The 15,291-nt window shown below is 45.1% G+C and overlaps 1 protein-coding gene across 8 annotated transcripts in view; it reads left to right on the top strand.

Annotated features, from left to right (window-relative positions):
- The first annotated feature begins 442 nt into the window (after nt 1-442).
- Nucleotides 443-15,291, top strand: part of HHAT (hedgehog acyltransferase) — a 375,148-nt gene continuing 360,299 nt past the window's right edge. For all 8 annotated transcript variants that reach the window (XM_060396732.1, XM_042229246.1, XM_060396733.1 and 5 more), the window contains exon 1: nt 443-577. The gene's annotated coding sequence lies outside the window, so the exon portion shown is untranslated. The remainder of the gene's footprint in view (nt 578-15,291) is intronic.

Here is a 15,291-nt window from a genome sequence, read left to right as displayed (position 1 = left end):
GTTCTTAAATATGCTGGCAGCCGCAGGCCTGCAATTAACAAACGAGGTGCATAGATCGGTGCCTGCAATTAACAAGGAGTGGAGTAGAGATCGGTGCCTGCAATTAAAAACAGAGGTAGAGGAGCGATCGGTGCCTGCAATTAACAAGGGGTGCAGCGATCTGTGTCTGCAATTAACAAACAGGGGTGGAGAGATCGGCGCGCTGCTAAGCGCAGGCACCGGGGCCCGCCGGCGAGCGGGGGCTGGACCCCGGTGGGCCGGCTCCGGGCTCTCCCGGTGCGGAGGGGCGGGCCGCCTTCCCACTGGTCCGCTCCAGCCGCGCGGCCTGCTGGCCACAGTTCCCAGCGGGCACCACCCGCTCGCGAGCCAGGCAGCCCCGGGCGGCGCGCGCCGGTCCGAGGGCGGGGACGTGCTCCGAGGACGCGCGCGGGGCTGGGCCTCCAACCGCCGCTCGCGGGGAAGAGGGCGGCTTCCCGCAAAGCCCGCCGCCGCCGCCGCCGCCGACTCGGAGGTGCCGAGGGTTGTGGGGGAGCTCGGGGCGCGCGGGAACATCGCCGTCGCCCGGCGCGGCCCGGAGGTTGGTAGCTGGTGACCGTAGAGGGTCCTCGGGAAGTTAGGCGTTGACTTTTTGCTTTAGGTTGGAAAACAAAAAGAAACGCACCAGACGCTTTCCGTTTCCCATTCCCGTGCCTACGTGCGCGCCCGGAGGCGGGGCAGAGGACGCGCCAGGTCCCGCGCTGGAGACAAAGGCGGCGGCGGCGGCAGTGGCTGTGCGCCCGGATCAAGGCCGGGCTCTCCGCGGCCGGCCGAGTCCGTACGCTCCCCTGCCCCGGCCCCCTCTCCCTGGCCTCGTTCCAAGTTGGCATTGTTGCGGGAAGTGTGGACGCTGGACCCCTTGGCGGTCTTAGAAGTTCGCTGGCCTGACTTGCTGCGGCTCCGGGGACAAGGCTCCCCCTCACCCCCCCAAAGTTAGAGACTTCTTGCTTTCTACTCTCCGGACTCAAGTTTCCCTCTTTTCTTTTACGCCTGACCTTTAGGTGGCACAGTCTTTACGTGGGAGGCCCTCCTCCCCGCAGTTCCTACCGGAGCGGGCGGGAGAGGTACTAGGATGGACGGCATTGGCGTTAAGAAATGTACCGCTTGATTGGTTCGTGGCTCTTGGATCAGGGCGGTCAGGCCATTGAGTTGGCATCCCGGGTGGTTTGTATCATGTGGGGGTGAAACTCATTGTTTCTGTCCTACTGTGCCGTGTTCCTCCTTCATTCATTCGCAGAGCTGTTTGCCGCCCCGTGATAAAGGCTGTGGGAACGCTAGGAGAGGAGGGGGAAAGCTTTCCTGAGGAGGGGACTTTATACTGGACTTTGAAGAATGATTTTTTTTTTCTTCCCGTGTTCATGGTCCATCTTTTCTGTATTTTTTTTTTTCTCCCTCTTATCTCAGTGACAGACTATAATTGTCATTAAGTGTTGGATCAGAGCTCTGACCTGAAAGATTTAACTAATAGTAACAGGGATGATGTGCTTGTTAGGTGCTTTAAATCCAGTAGTTCTAAACCTTGCAGTAACCGGGAAGGATAGTATTAACCCTTGTCACAGCAGAAGAAAGAAAGGCTTAGAGGAGATGCCAGAGCCACAGAGAGTAGGTGTTGGGGTCGGGTTTTGCACTTCTCTTTCTGGATCAAAGCCTATGCTTTGTTTATTGTTTATTTTGTCCCCTCCTTGGGAAGTAGGTTATATAGACCAAGGGTGAAGGCCGAGTCTCTGGAGACAGCCGTCATTTTTGCGAGTGGCTCTGTGTCGGTGTTAACTCTGTAGGTGATGTCAGGAACTAGCCAGGCTGATGGGCTGCTCTGGGGCTCAGACCGTAAAGGATCCACCTGCAATCCTGGAGGTCCAGGTTTGATCCATGGGTGGGGCCTCCTCTCTCTTCCCCGGAGAAGAAAATGGCAACTCACTCCAGCATTCTTGCCTGGAGAATTCCATGGGCAGAGGAGCCTGGCAGGCTACGTCCATGGGGTCACAAAGAGGTGGACAGAAGACTGAGTGACTGGTGCTTTCAGCCAGGGTGAACCTTACTCATCTGTGTCTCCTTCCAGGGCAGGGCCTAGCCGAGGGGAGGCGCTCCTTAACTGTTGCCTGGGAGCTCCCTGGCGTGGGTGAGATCCTTGATTCCTTGTTGGGTGCTTTACCCATTTTTTTTTGTTGCTATGGCCTTCTTTCAAGTCTGTTGCTACTGCTGCTGCTAAGTCGCTTCAGTCGTGTCTGACTCTGTGCGACCCTATAGACAGCAGCCCATCAGGCTCCCTGTCCCTGGGATTCTCCAGGCAAGAACACTGGAGTGGGTTGCCATTTCCTTCTCCAATGCATGAAAGTGAAAAGTCAAAGTGAATTCACTCAGTCGTGTCCGACTCTTAGCGACACCATGGACTGCAGCCCACCAGCCTCCTCCATCCATGGGATTCTCCAGGCAAGAGTACTGGAGTGGGCTCCCATTGCCTTCTCTTTCAAGTCTGGGGAAGCCAATTTTTAAAAGGCGTTCAAAAATACATAGTTACAAATTCCATTGAAACAGCAATCAAAGTAGTACAAACCCCCCACAATTATAATGTATTTCTTTTTTTAAAAAAAAATCAATCCATTAAATAGCAAAACTCAGTGCTGTATCAGATAAGGTCTCAGGATTTCAGAGTAGTGATGCCTGTGTGAGTGACATTTGCAGTATTTGCAACAGCTGCACTGTGGCATGATAGAATCTGTGACTCTTACTGGTGACAGAGTCACTGGAAATGCTCTTGCTCTCCACATATGTAATCAAATGAACTCCCGAATTTCAGAGGTTCGTGAAAATAAAGATGTATGAGAAAAGGCATTGACGTTCGTGGGTGGAATTCAGGAGGCCATGAACGCCTTGTGGATAGAGGGCTGCGTGTCTAGGTTACAAGCCCGGGTTAGCTGTGGTTTGCTTCCTGCACTGTCTTGCTGGCCACACAAGCATTACAGTTTGTTTCCTCCTTCTTCACTTCCTGTCTCCTTTCCCTCAGGTCCACAGTTGTTTTTGATGGTCAAAGCTGTTGAAAGAGAATTGCTGGATTGTTAACCTGCTCCATCTGCGCTGGTCTTGCTCTGCATAATTCTGCTGGAGAATATTCCCACAACAGTGGTTTTGTTATCTAGAGCATGACTATCTTCCCTTCTTTCCTTCCATCCAATGGTGTATGGCGTTACCAGTGTCAGGCAAGAAGGGAGTTATCACTACATGTCCTACAGATGTTTTAAAAAATCTTCAGATGTTATTGTGAACAATTTAATGGTAGTACATTTATATATTCAAGTGACATGGACAAGTTTTTTAAATAAAATATCTCTTAAGACACAAGAGCTAGATAATTTGTATAGTTCCATATCTGTAAAGAAATTAAATTTGTATTTAAAAACCTTTTCAGAGTATAATTTCCAGGCCCAGATGGCTTCACTAGTGCAATATTACAAACATTTAAAAAAATAAAAAAGAAGGAATACTCCCTGACTTGCTTTTATGAGGCCAGCATAACCTTGTTACTAAAGCTTGATAAGGAGGTTACAAGAAACTCTAGGCCAGACTCTCATGGAAAAGACACAAAAGCCCTAAAAGAAAGTATTGGTAAATAAAATCTAGTGACCTATACCTGTATTTATGGGACCCTGCCTATTTAACTTATGTGCAGAGTACATCATGAGAAACACTGGGCTGGAAGAAGCACAAGCTGGAATCAAGATTGCTGGGAGAAATATCAATAACCTCAGATATGCAGATGACACCACCCTTATGGCAGAAAGTGAAGAGGAACTAAAGAGCCTCTTGATGAAAGTGAAGGAGGAGAGTGAAAAAGTTAGCCTAAAGCTCAGCATTCAGAAAACTAAGATCATGGCATCTGGTCCCATCACTTCATGGGAAATAGATGGGAAAACAGTGTCAGACTTTATTTTTTAGGGCCTCCAAAATTACTGCAGATGGTGATTGTAGCCAGCGGTCATGTATGGATGTGAGTTGGACTGTGAAGAAAGCTGAGTGCCCAAGAATTGATGCTTTTGAACTGTGGTGCTGGAGAAGACTCTTGAGAGTCCCTTGGACTGCCAGGAGATCCAACCAGTCCATCCTAAAGGAGATCAGCCCTGGTGTTCATTGGAAGGACTAATGTTGAAGCTGAAACTCCAATACTTTGGCCACCTCATGTGAAGAGTTGACTCATTGGAAAAGACCCTGATGCTGGGAGGGATTGGGGGCAGGAGGAGAAGGGGACGACAGATGAGATGGCTGGATGGCATCACCGACTTGATGGACGTGAGTGAGTGAACTCTGGGAGTTGGTGATGGACAGGGAGGCCTGGCGTGCTGTGATTCATGGGGTCACAAAGAGTCGGACACGACTGAGTGACTGAGCTGAAGCTGTGACCAAGTTGGATTTATTCTGGGAATGTAAACTTTGTCTAACATTAGAAAATCAATCATTGTAATTTAGCCACAGAATAAAGGAGAAAAACTACTCAATAAAATTCAGCACCCATTTGTGATAAAATGTCTTTGTAAAACATTGAAAGATTTAAAACACTTAAAATAATAGAGGGTAATCACTGCTTCACAGATAACTCTGTGGATTCATTATAAGCCCAATTGAAATCCCAACAGATTTTTTTTTCAAAAGTAGCCAATAAGCTAATTTTAAAATATATATGGAAATTCTAGATGATCTTAGTAAAGGAGCAAAGTTGGAAGATTTAAGCTGCTAGATGAGTATGTAGTTTGTCAGTGTGGTGTGGATACAATGCCAGATAGACCATGGAACCGGGTAGAGAATCCATAAACAGGCTCACAGGTCTGAGATCTCTTGATTTATAACAGAAGTGACTCTGCAGTGCTCTAGAGAAATGAGAGTCTTTTCAGTCAGTGTTCCTGGGCCAACTGGATATCCAAATGGACAAGGTGAATTTTGATCATCTGCCTCACCCAGTATACAAAAATTAATCGATATGTCATACGGCTAAATGGGAGATCTGAAACAAGAAAGCTTCTGGAAGAAAGCAAAGTAGAACACCTTTATGACAAGGTTTATTGAATAGGACACAAAAAGCACTAATTATAGAAGAAAATATTGGTGTGAACTACTGTTCATCGAAAGATTCCAGAGAGAAAAGGCAACTTGCAGGATGGGTGAAGGTATTTGTAAGGGCTCTATCCAATAAAGGACTCATTCCCAGAATGTAGAAACGGTTTTTCACAAATCATTGAGAAAAAGATAGCCCAGTAGAAAAAAGGGCAGGTCACTTCCCAAATAGGATTTTCAAATACACAATAAACATGAAAAAGGGATTAACCTCATTAGTAATTGCTGTTCCTGCTAAGTCACTTCAGTTGTGTCCAGCTCTGTGTGACCTCATAGACGGCAGCCCGCCAGGCTCCGCCGTCCCTGGGATTCTCTAGGCAAGAGCACTGGAGTGCATTAGTAATTAGGGAAATACAAATTAAAACTACAATGGGATATCACTCTACTCATCAGAGTGGCTAAAAAACACAAAACCCTGTCAGTGCTGAGTACTGGTTAGAATATGGAAAACTGGACCTCTTATACATGATGGCTGATGGGTATGGAAGTTAGTATAACTGTTTTGGAAGTTGTTTTGAAGTATTACAGTATCATTACTAAAACTGGGCAGATGCATCTCCTATGACTCAGCTACTCCGTTCTTGATAAATTCTGAACAGTAATAAGGCAGATACATTGGCACCGAAAGACATGTAATAGTATGTGCAGAGCAGTATTATTCCTAATAGCTTGAAGGTAAAAACAACTCACGTGTTCATCAATAGTAGAATGGACAGAAGTGTAAGCAAATTGCTTATACAATGGAATACGCCACAGGAATGAGAATGAACAAATCTGCTTAACACACAGCATGGATGAGCCTTGTAAAGGTAGAACTGAGAAAAAGGTGGACGCAGCAAGAGTGAGTGCTTTGTGATCCATTTTTTGGGGGAAGTTAAAAAATGGGCAGAACTAAATAAACGAGGCTGTTTAGGAGTCCTGCTAGTGGTCACCTTTAATGGAATTGAAAGGACAGAGAGGGGATTCAGTTTTTTATCTAAGTCGTAATTATTGGAATGAGTTTGCTTTTTGGAAGCCTTATACTTTGAAAAAAAATTAAGCATACTGTAATACAAAATTCACTTAAATATATTATTAAAATTTTTGATTCATTCAGCTGCCCCTAATCTGGGGAGTGTAAGATGTGGTGAGCATGATTCTGGTGATTAAAAAGGCTTCAGATAGGTTGAGAATTTTACAGGGAAGGGATACAATATCACATTAGTAACTTTTCTGAACTAGGGGCTGATAAATCTGCCTCCTTTTCTTCCAATCTTTAACAGCAGAGATCTGGCTCAAGGGCAGTTCATATAAAAGCACTTAGAGTTATGTTGCATATTAAGATTGACAGCAGTGTGAGATGGAAGCTGAAAAATGCTGAGTTGAGAACTGAACACAAAATTTTGTTTTTGGGTTTCATTTTCTTGCAGCTTAAGTTTTTAGTTTATAACAATTAGATTAAAATATTCTGATGTTTTATATAAATCCTTTTAATGAAGTACTTTCCTCCCACTTGACCATGAACTAATTGAGGTTAGGGGTGGCATATTAGTTTCCTATTGTTTCTGTAACGAATTACCATTAACTTAGTGGCTTAAAACAACAGAAATTGGTTATAGTTCTGGAGATCAGAAGTCCAGACTGGGTTGTCGGGGCAGTGTTCCTTCTAGAGATTCGGGGGGTGGGGGAGGTTGTCTTTTTTTCTTTGCTAATGTTCTTTGCTAATTAATGTTTCTTTGCTAATTAATGTTTGCTAATGTCGCTTACATTCCTTTATTCTTGGCCCCTTCCTCCATCTTCAGAGCGTATACCTCTGACCTCTGCTTCCGTCATCCTCTCTCCTCTCTGTCCCTGACCTGCCTTCTTCCCTCTTAGCAGGGCTCTGTGCTTACATTAGGCCCATGTGGATTATTGGGGATAATGTCCCCATCTTGACATTTTTAACTGAATCACATCTGCAGAGTCGCTTTGCCATGTAAGGTAACATATTTACATGTTCAGGAAATAGGGCATGGACATTTTTCTAGGGGAGCCATACCTGGCAGATCCTCCAGATAGAATCTATTTTGTCTTCACAAATAGCACAGTTCCTGATTCTCTGTAGGAGCTCATTGATGTTTGTCGAATGAAGGAATGCGTCCCGGTTTTCACTGTTGGAAGTCTAGCTTCCTAAGAAGAGAAATGATGGTCTTGTCCTGCTCTGGCTCTGCACACCTGGAATTCTGTGTTCAGCTCTACGCACCTGTACTGTAAAGAGACAACTGACAGCTGATAAAGGCTCTGGGAACCAAGCCATGGAAGAAATGACTGAAGGCAGCCTGGGGTTTGTCCTGGCAGAGGGCTTGGGGTGGAGTGGATGGCATTAATTATCTTTCAGTATTTATGAGTATGATTGGCAAGAATAATGGTTATTCTTTCAGTATGCTTAATAATCGTGGGAATAATACTAAAGACAACAAGAATAAGCATTTTAGAGCTTACCATGGTCAACGTAATGTTCTCTCTCTTTGTAAATGCATTTAGTCGTCACGGCAACTCTCAGAAGATAGTTACCATCTCTGTTATATAAGTAAGGGCATTGAAGCACAGAGAGGTCATGCAACTTGTACGAGGTCACACAGCTAGAAAGTAGCAAAGCTGGGATTCAGCCTTTGGTGTTCTGACTCCAGAGCCATGCTTTAAACTATCACACTATCCTGCCTCTGTGCTTTCAGTTTCTCCAGGTACAGTAAGACTAGTAGCAGAATGCTTTTTAGAAATGGAGGGGCAGATTTTGACTCAGTTTAAGAAGAAAAGAGGTAACAATAAGAACTTCTTTGAAATAGAGTTCCCCTGCTTTGCAGTGTTACTGGACATGGTCAGGTAGGGTATTGTACTGAGTCAGCCAAAAAGTTCATTTGGGTTTTTCTGTACCATCTTATGGAAAAACCTGAACAAACATATTGGCCAACCCAACAAAAGAAATCCCCAAACTGGCTCGATCAGACGAGGCGACAGTACCGATTTTGAGATTTGGTTTGGGAAGGTAATTCTTTAAAATATACGTCTCTCAACCTTTATGACATTTTACCTAATAAAGATCTCCTGTGAGATGTAGTTTTCCCACTGCCTCTCCAGATTTTACTTATTAGCAATTCTAACATCCTTGTGTGGTAAGCCATGTCTCTGCCCCTTTTTAAGATACTCCCAGCTGGCGCTAAAGAACTTGCAGACAAGAGACGTGGGTCAGTCCCTGGGTTGGGAAGATCCCCTGGAGGGCATGGCAACGCAGTCCAGTATCCTTGCCTGGAGAATCCCATGGACAGAGGACCCTGGCGGGCTACAGTCCATGGGGTCGCAAAGAGTGGGACACAACTGAAGCGACTTCACATATACACACTCCTCCAGTAAAGAGATGGAAGCTGTTCTCTCTTCCGCCCTGAGTCTGTACTGAGCTTTTGACTAATAAAACGTTCTGTGAATTCTGGAGCCTGGTCCTTAAGAGACCTTGCCCCTCTTGCTTTTGTTCTTTTAAGACCCTGGAGCCACCGTGCTATGAAGGCCCAGCCTACTAGAGGACACATGCCACGTGGAGAAGTAAGGCACCTAGGTGATGGCTGGCACCAAATGCCAGACATGTGGGTGAGATAATTGTCCCCTCCAGCTGCCTTGAGCCAGAGCAGTGACAGTCATGTGAGCTGATGCCAGGTGAGGTCTGCAGAAGAATTGCTCAGATTGCCACCCCCCCGAATCACAGGAGAGAATACAGCTTGTTATTTTAAGCCTCCATGCTTTGGAATGATTTATTGCACAGTGACACATAGCTGATACCTAATATTTTGGAGCATATTTGGACGTCGTGATAACGTATTTTTAAATATTCAGTAATTAGACTTTTGCCCAGCCCAGTGGACCTCTCCAATCACAGCCGATCATTCCAATGTATTGATGAAGCCTTTCTGGGTTTAGGAAAGTGTTTCTCTTTAGAATGATGTACGTAGAAGAATGAGACTCTTAAGCATGGTTAGGAAAACACTGTATTATGAGAAGACACCATGAATCTGGGCTTGGTTTTTCTGGTAGAAGTCATGTAATTTATATTCTGCAAAACAGGTCTCTGTTTCAACAAGTTGGACTTGGAAAAGAGTAAAAGTCTCCTAACATTTTTCCCAAATGTGCTAGAATATTGCTCTGCCCTGGCATTTTCTTTTCTGTAATGCCTTTGTCATTTCAGTGGGCATGAGTTTCTTTTGCTTTATTACTTTGTGGTTTCCAGAGTGCTCATTTGTTCCTAAATGTAGAACTATTTCAAGTTTACTCAACCCTTACCTCTATATAACTGCTGACTTTCCCCTCATATCCGAGGTAAATTGGTTTAGTTCGTCTTCTTCAGTAAATCTCTTAAGAAATGTGTGAGTTAGATGTTTCCTGTGTATTTGGATTACATCTAGTTGATTTTCTTCCTGGGGAGTATCTATACTAAATGTAACTTTAAGTTCTTTTCCATGTGTATAGCTTGTATTGTCTTCTAGCTTTCCTGACGAATTGATTTCATCGTAGATGTTGAAAAAAATGAGTCGGGTGAACTTGAAGAATAGGGAGGTGGGTGAAGGAAGGCTCTGGCATTAGACTTGGTGAGCATGAATCTAAGCTCTGCTGCTTAGATTTGTGTGATTTGGGGCAGATTTCTTGATCCTTCCAGGCTTTGGTGGTCTTTTGTGTTAATGAGGTTACCAGAAGTACCAACCTCAGAGCTGTTATGGAGATTAAGTGAAAGAAAACTTTTAAAGTGCTTTCTCAGCGTAGGTAATCTGTCAATACTACTTATTAGAGTACAGTTCAATTCAGTTTACTTTCACTTTTCACTTTCATGCATTGGAGAAGGAAATGGCAACCCACTCCAGTGTTCTTGTCTGGAGAATCCCAGGGACGGGGGAGCCTGGTGGGCTGCTGTCTCTGGGGTCACACAGAGTCAGACACGACTGAAGCGACTTAGCAGCAGCAGCAGCAGTTCAGTTCAGTTGCTCAGTTGTGTCCAACTCTTTGCGACCCCATGGACTGCAGCACGCCAGGCTTCCCTGCCCATCACCAACTCCTGGAGCTTGCTCAAACTCATATTCATTGAGTCGGAGATACCATCCAACCATCTCATCATCTGTCGTCCCCTTCTCCTCCTGCCTTCAATCTTTCCCAGCATCAGGGTCTTTTCCAATGAGTCAGTATTAGAGTACAGCTGTTACTTAACTCTGGGTAAACTCAGTAGAGAAATATTTCAGTTTAGTTAGTTGGGCATGATGATGGTGATGGTGCTGGAGATCGTTAGCTTCATGCTGAGGTTGCTGTTTTAAAGTCATCTGGTGCATGGGAGTATTTGGCTCCTCTGTCCGTGGAATGCTCCTGGCAAGAACACTGGAGTGGGTTGCCATTCCCTTCTCCAGGAGATGTTCCTGACCCAGAGACTGAACCCAGGTCTCTTGAATTGCAGGTGGATTCTTTGCTGTCTGAGCCACCATGGAAGCCCAGGTGCTATTTAGATCCTATTTAGTGCTAAATACCAAGGGTGAGGAGCAGGAAAGACTTTAAAGAGGAAGTGTTGGAATCCATTTGTTGTACTTAGCAACAGTAAAGATAAAGGACTTTTGAAAAGAGATTGGAAATCGCTGGGGAAAAGCATCTTACAGAAGTTGTGTGTATGCACACTTCAGGCTTTGGCACAGTGAGCTGTCCTTTTCTGCCAAGAGTAAGGAACAGGATTTCTGCCTAAGAGAGTGGGAGTTGAGAACTTGGGTTCTGTTTTTTGCTCCATTGCTGGCTTCTCTGGGTCCTTGGGCAGATTGCGTCTTTTCTCTGAGCAGGACTCTGATCCCTGAAAAAAGAGCTAACTGTTATTCCTCCTGGTGAGAATGAGAGTGGATGGCATCTTTGAAAGCAGGTGGAGTGTTAAATTACAACATGAAAGCAAATGTACATTGCTTCAGTATAGAAAACTTTCTCTTCGTGGAGGAAGTCTTGCTGTTTTCCAGCTAAGATTTTATTATGTGGGCCCCATGAGTTCTATAGTTCCCAGATAAATATAGTACTTTTTGGAACTACTCAGCCTGGGGCTCTTCTACCCAAAACAAAGTAGAGAAATCCTGTTCATCCAGTCTGACTTCTTTCCCTTAATCCCAGGAAAACCTTTGCCATGGTTTTCTTCCAAGACCTAATCTTAAATGCATTTTCTCTCTTAGTCTTCACTTTGTGCCAGTTCCTTACTCTCATCAGTAATACCAACTTGGAGATAATATAGTCTTAACAGCTTTGGAGATGCTGTTTTAGGTCCTTTATTCCCCCTCCACCCCACTGCCTCCTGGACTAGTTTGGTGCCATGTGCAACTTGATTTTTCCTACTGTGTTGCATGGTTCTAAAATTTTTTCTCCACTTCCCACAGAGGGCCTGAATCGCTGACCTCCCTGCCTCTCGACGCTACCACCATGTCAAAGGTCTTCTTCCTGAAGCTTCACACAAAAATTAAATGTCATATATGTTTAAGACCCTTTGCCACTTGGCTCTAAAACTGCCCACATTGTTTCCTTCTCAAGGTCCTGACCAGTATTCCCTCTGAAGTGGAAGTGCTCTCAGGCACATCTTTACCATTAGATCTCCCTGTAACCCTCCTTAGCTCTCATATCAGTAATGTAACCTCCTTTATACAGATTGATCAGGTAGATTCCTACTTTAAAACAGTCCGTGTTGTTGTAGCTTGGCTGTTTCCTATAGAAATCATGATGTAAATGGTGATGAGTTTCTAGGCTATTGAATATGCGAGTGTTAAGTCACTCAGTCATCTCTGATTCTTTGCAACCTTGTGGACGGTAGCCTGCCAGGCTCCTCTGTCCATGGAATTATTCTCCAGTCAAGAATACTGGAGTGGGTTGCCATTCCCTTCTTCTCCATGAAATCTTCCTGACCCAAGGATCAAACCTGGGTCTCCTGCATTGCAGGTGGATTCTCTGCCGTGTGAACCACAAGGGAAGTCCAGGCTGTTGCGTGGATGCACACTTAACTGATAATGTTGCTGCAGCCCTGAATCTATGCATGCAAAACAGAAAAAAAGGCATTACTTACACATTTGAGTAAGGATTCCTTTAATTTCATTGTGGTAGCTTGTGCCTAAAGAAGAGCATAGTCACATTTAGAAAATTGAAACATTAGAAACTTGAGAATTTTCTGAGTCTTTAGGAACCTTTGTGAGTTTGGACATTAAAAAAAAAAAAATTCTAGTTATATTCCCAAAGGTGCAGCTTTCTTTTCTTTGATACTGTTGCATCATTAAATTCCTTAAAACATATCTACCCTGATTGGCTCTCTGAGTGCACAGCTGAAACAAACAGAGGCGGGGAGAGCACTGGAGAGAGCAATCTTCTTGAGATAAGTGGACAAGAGTTAAATTATTAAGGAAGAAAGATCTGTTAAGGACAAGTGGGTGTGTGTTTGATGGTGGTGTTTGGAGATTACATTCCTGGGATTGTGAATGGTGAGGCAAGAAGAGTGAATACTGCATATAATTCCTTTTGGGGCTAAGAAAAGAGATGGTGAGAAGAGACGCTGGGCAGAAAGCTCTCCAGAGGGCCCCCAAGGACACATTGTTGCTATCTGGGGTGGCCTTGGGCTGGATGTGGGGAGAGGAGGAGGATGAGACATTAGAGAGAGCTCTTGGGGTGCTGATGAGCGGAGGAAGGCCCCGCAGCGGGTGAGATGATCAGTCCCTCCTCCCATGGAAGGTCAGTTGCTGCTGCTGCTAAGTCACTTCAGTTGTGTCCGACTCTGTGCGACCCCATAGACAGCAGCCCACCAGGCTCCCCCGTCCCTGGGATTCTCCAGGCAAGCACACTGGAGTGGGTTGCCATTTCCTTCAATGCATGAAAGTGAAAAATGAAAGTGAAGTCGCTCAGTCATGTCTGACCCTCAGCAACCCCATGGACTGCAGCCTTCCAGGCTCCTCCATCCATGGGATTTTCCAGGCAAGAATACTGGAGTGGGGAGCCATTGCCTTCTCCGATGGAAGGTCAGTTAGAGGTCATCAACTCAGAAGGAAACCCAGGGTTCCGGGGAGGTAAGCTCCTGATGAGTTCAATTCACTAACTGATCCACTGAGACGGATTTTAGCTAGTGTTCACTGAGTGCTTCCTCTGTGTCAGGCCCTGGGTATGCCTTTTACGTTTAATCCACTTAATAAGTCTATGAGGAAGCATATCTGGGAAGCTGTGACCCACTTAAATTCCTGAGCCAGTCAGTGGCAGAGCCTGGTTACCCCCCAGGTCTGCCTGATGCAGAATCCACTACTGTTTGTCAGCAGGAGGCCGTTTGGTCCAGTCCCCAAGTGTTAAATATGAGAACACAGCCCTCTGCTTTGTTGCTTATTACTGAGTATCTCTGTGTATATGTCTGCAGAATGTATACGATATAGCCAAGAGCAGCGTCAAAAAACATTTGAGTTTTCTGGTTTTCTGACAGTTAAGTCACTAATGCCAGAGAATTGTCTTCGAAGGAGAATGTTCACTAAAAGCTTCAAAACTGCAGGAATTCTGGAAGTTTTAGTTACTCTCCAAGATTATTTATGTTCAAATTTCAATAGCTTTTGAAGGGGGTTCAGCTCTTTGCCAATTGAGAAAGTTATCCGACAGAGTAATACCAGCATCCTTGGGAAGGAGAGCAAATACAAAACTCAGAGGTTGTATCAATGACGTACCGCATAGGACAGGGATCTCTGTTCAGTGTTCTCTGGCATCCTGGATGGCAGGGGGGTTTGGGGGGAGAACGGATACATGTATATGTATGGCTGAGTCCCTTTGCTGTTCACCTGAAATGATCATAGTATTGTTTATCAGCTGTAATGCATGACAAAACAGAAAGTTAAAAAAAAAGCCCAGAGGTTGAAATTTACTTATCACTAAATGGAAAATTACTAATCCTACAAAGTCCCCCAAAGAAATCTTAACAGATTCTGGAAGGTGCCAGGTATTTAAAAATAAAGGGTTGTCGTTGTCAAGTCGCTTCAGTCGTGTCTGACTCTGCGTGATCCCATAGACGGCAGCCCACCAGGCTCCCCCATCCCTGGGATTCTCCAGGCAAGAACACTGGAGTGGGTTGCCATTTCCTTCTCCGATGCATGGAAGTGAAAAGTGAAACTGAAGTCACTGAGTCATGTCCAACTCTCAGTGACCCCATGGACTGCAGCCTTCCAGGCTCCTCCGTCCATGGGATTTTCCAGGCAAAAGAACTGGAGTGGGGTGCCATCGCCTTCTCCGAAAATAAAGTGTAGTGGTTCTGAAAAGTACTAGGGGATCCCACGAAGGCGTTGTTGAAATTCCAGGGCTTAGAGAGATTGGCCGTGGAAGTATGAGTGCCAGATTCTGGGTATTCTAGGAGCTCTGTGGGAGAAACTCATGCCTCGGCGACTTGTAGGTAATTACCAGGGGATCTTCTGGTTGGAGGACCACTGATTTCTGACTTCTTATTTTATGAAAGGGAAAGTTTACATCCCTTCCTGCTGTGACTCCCTGAAAAAAGGGGTTTGTGAGTAGTAGGTTCTGAACTAGACTCTGAGGGCAAGTAACCCCGTGAACTGGTACTAACGGGGCTCCATCCCTGAGGGGTGAGGTGGGGGCCCAGGGGTCTCAAAACCTGGATTTGAGCCCTGGCACCATTATTTCTGATTGAATGACCTCACCATGTTCACATTCATCATCTATAAATGCCTGCCTCTGGTGCTCCACATACTTCACCCAACTCTTGTGAAAATACAATGAGCTCATGGGTGAGATCTGAGTTTTGGCATTACTGTCACGTATTAGAAGTGCTTGCTGGGGGCTTAACATTTTGCTCTTGTTTTAATTTGACTTTGACATATGTGAGAGGTTTAAGTAAAGCAATGACGGCCATAGAGGGGTTTACATTTAGCCAACTCAATGTCATTTGGGAACTGATCATTTAATTTGCAGAATTTTAGGACTTCCTGTTACCTGCTTTATTACTTAAGAGTATAGACATGGCTGCCGTAACAGAGAGCTTTAGAATGGCACAGCCTTAAACGACCTGGGAATGCATTTCTCTTTCATGTAATAGTCCAGAGATGTAAGAGGTCCAGGGCAGTTTGGGGGGTGGGGTAGGGTGGTACATGCAGTCAGGAACTGAGGCGCCTCTGTCTTGCT

The sequence above is a fragment of the Ovis aries genome, chromosome 12 (genome assembly GCF_016772045.2).
Source record: "Ovis aries strain OAR_USU_Benz2616 breed Rambouillet chromosome 12, ARS-UI_Ramb_v3.0, whole genome shotgun sequence".
In the NCBI taxonomy this organism is placed as follows: Eukaryota; Metazoa; Chordata; class Mammalia; order Artiodactyla; family Bovidae; genus Ovis; species Ovis aries.
The sequence above is the reverse complement of the archived record's forward strand: the minus strand, read 5'-3'. Positions and strand labels throughout refer to the sequence as shown.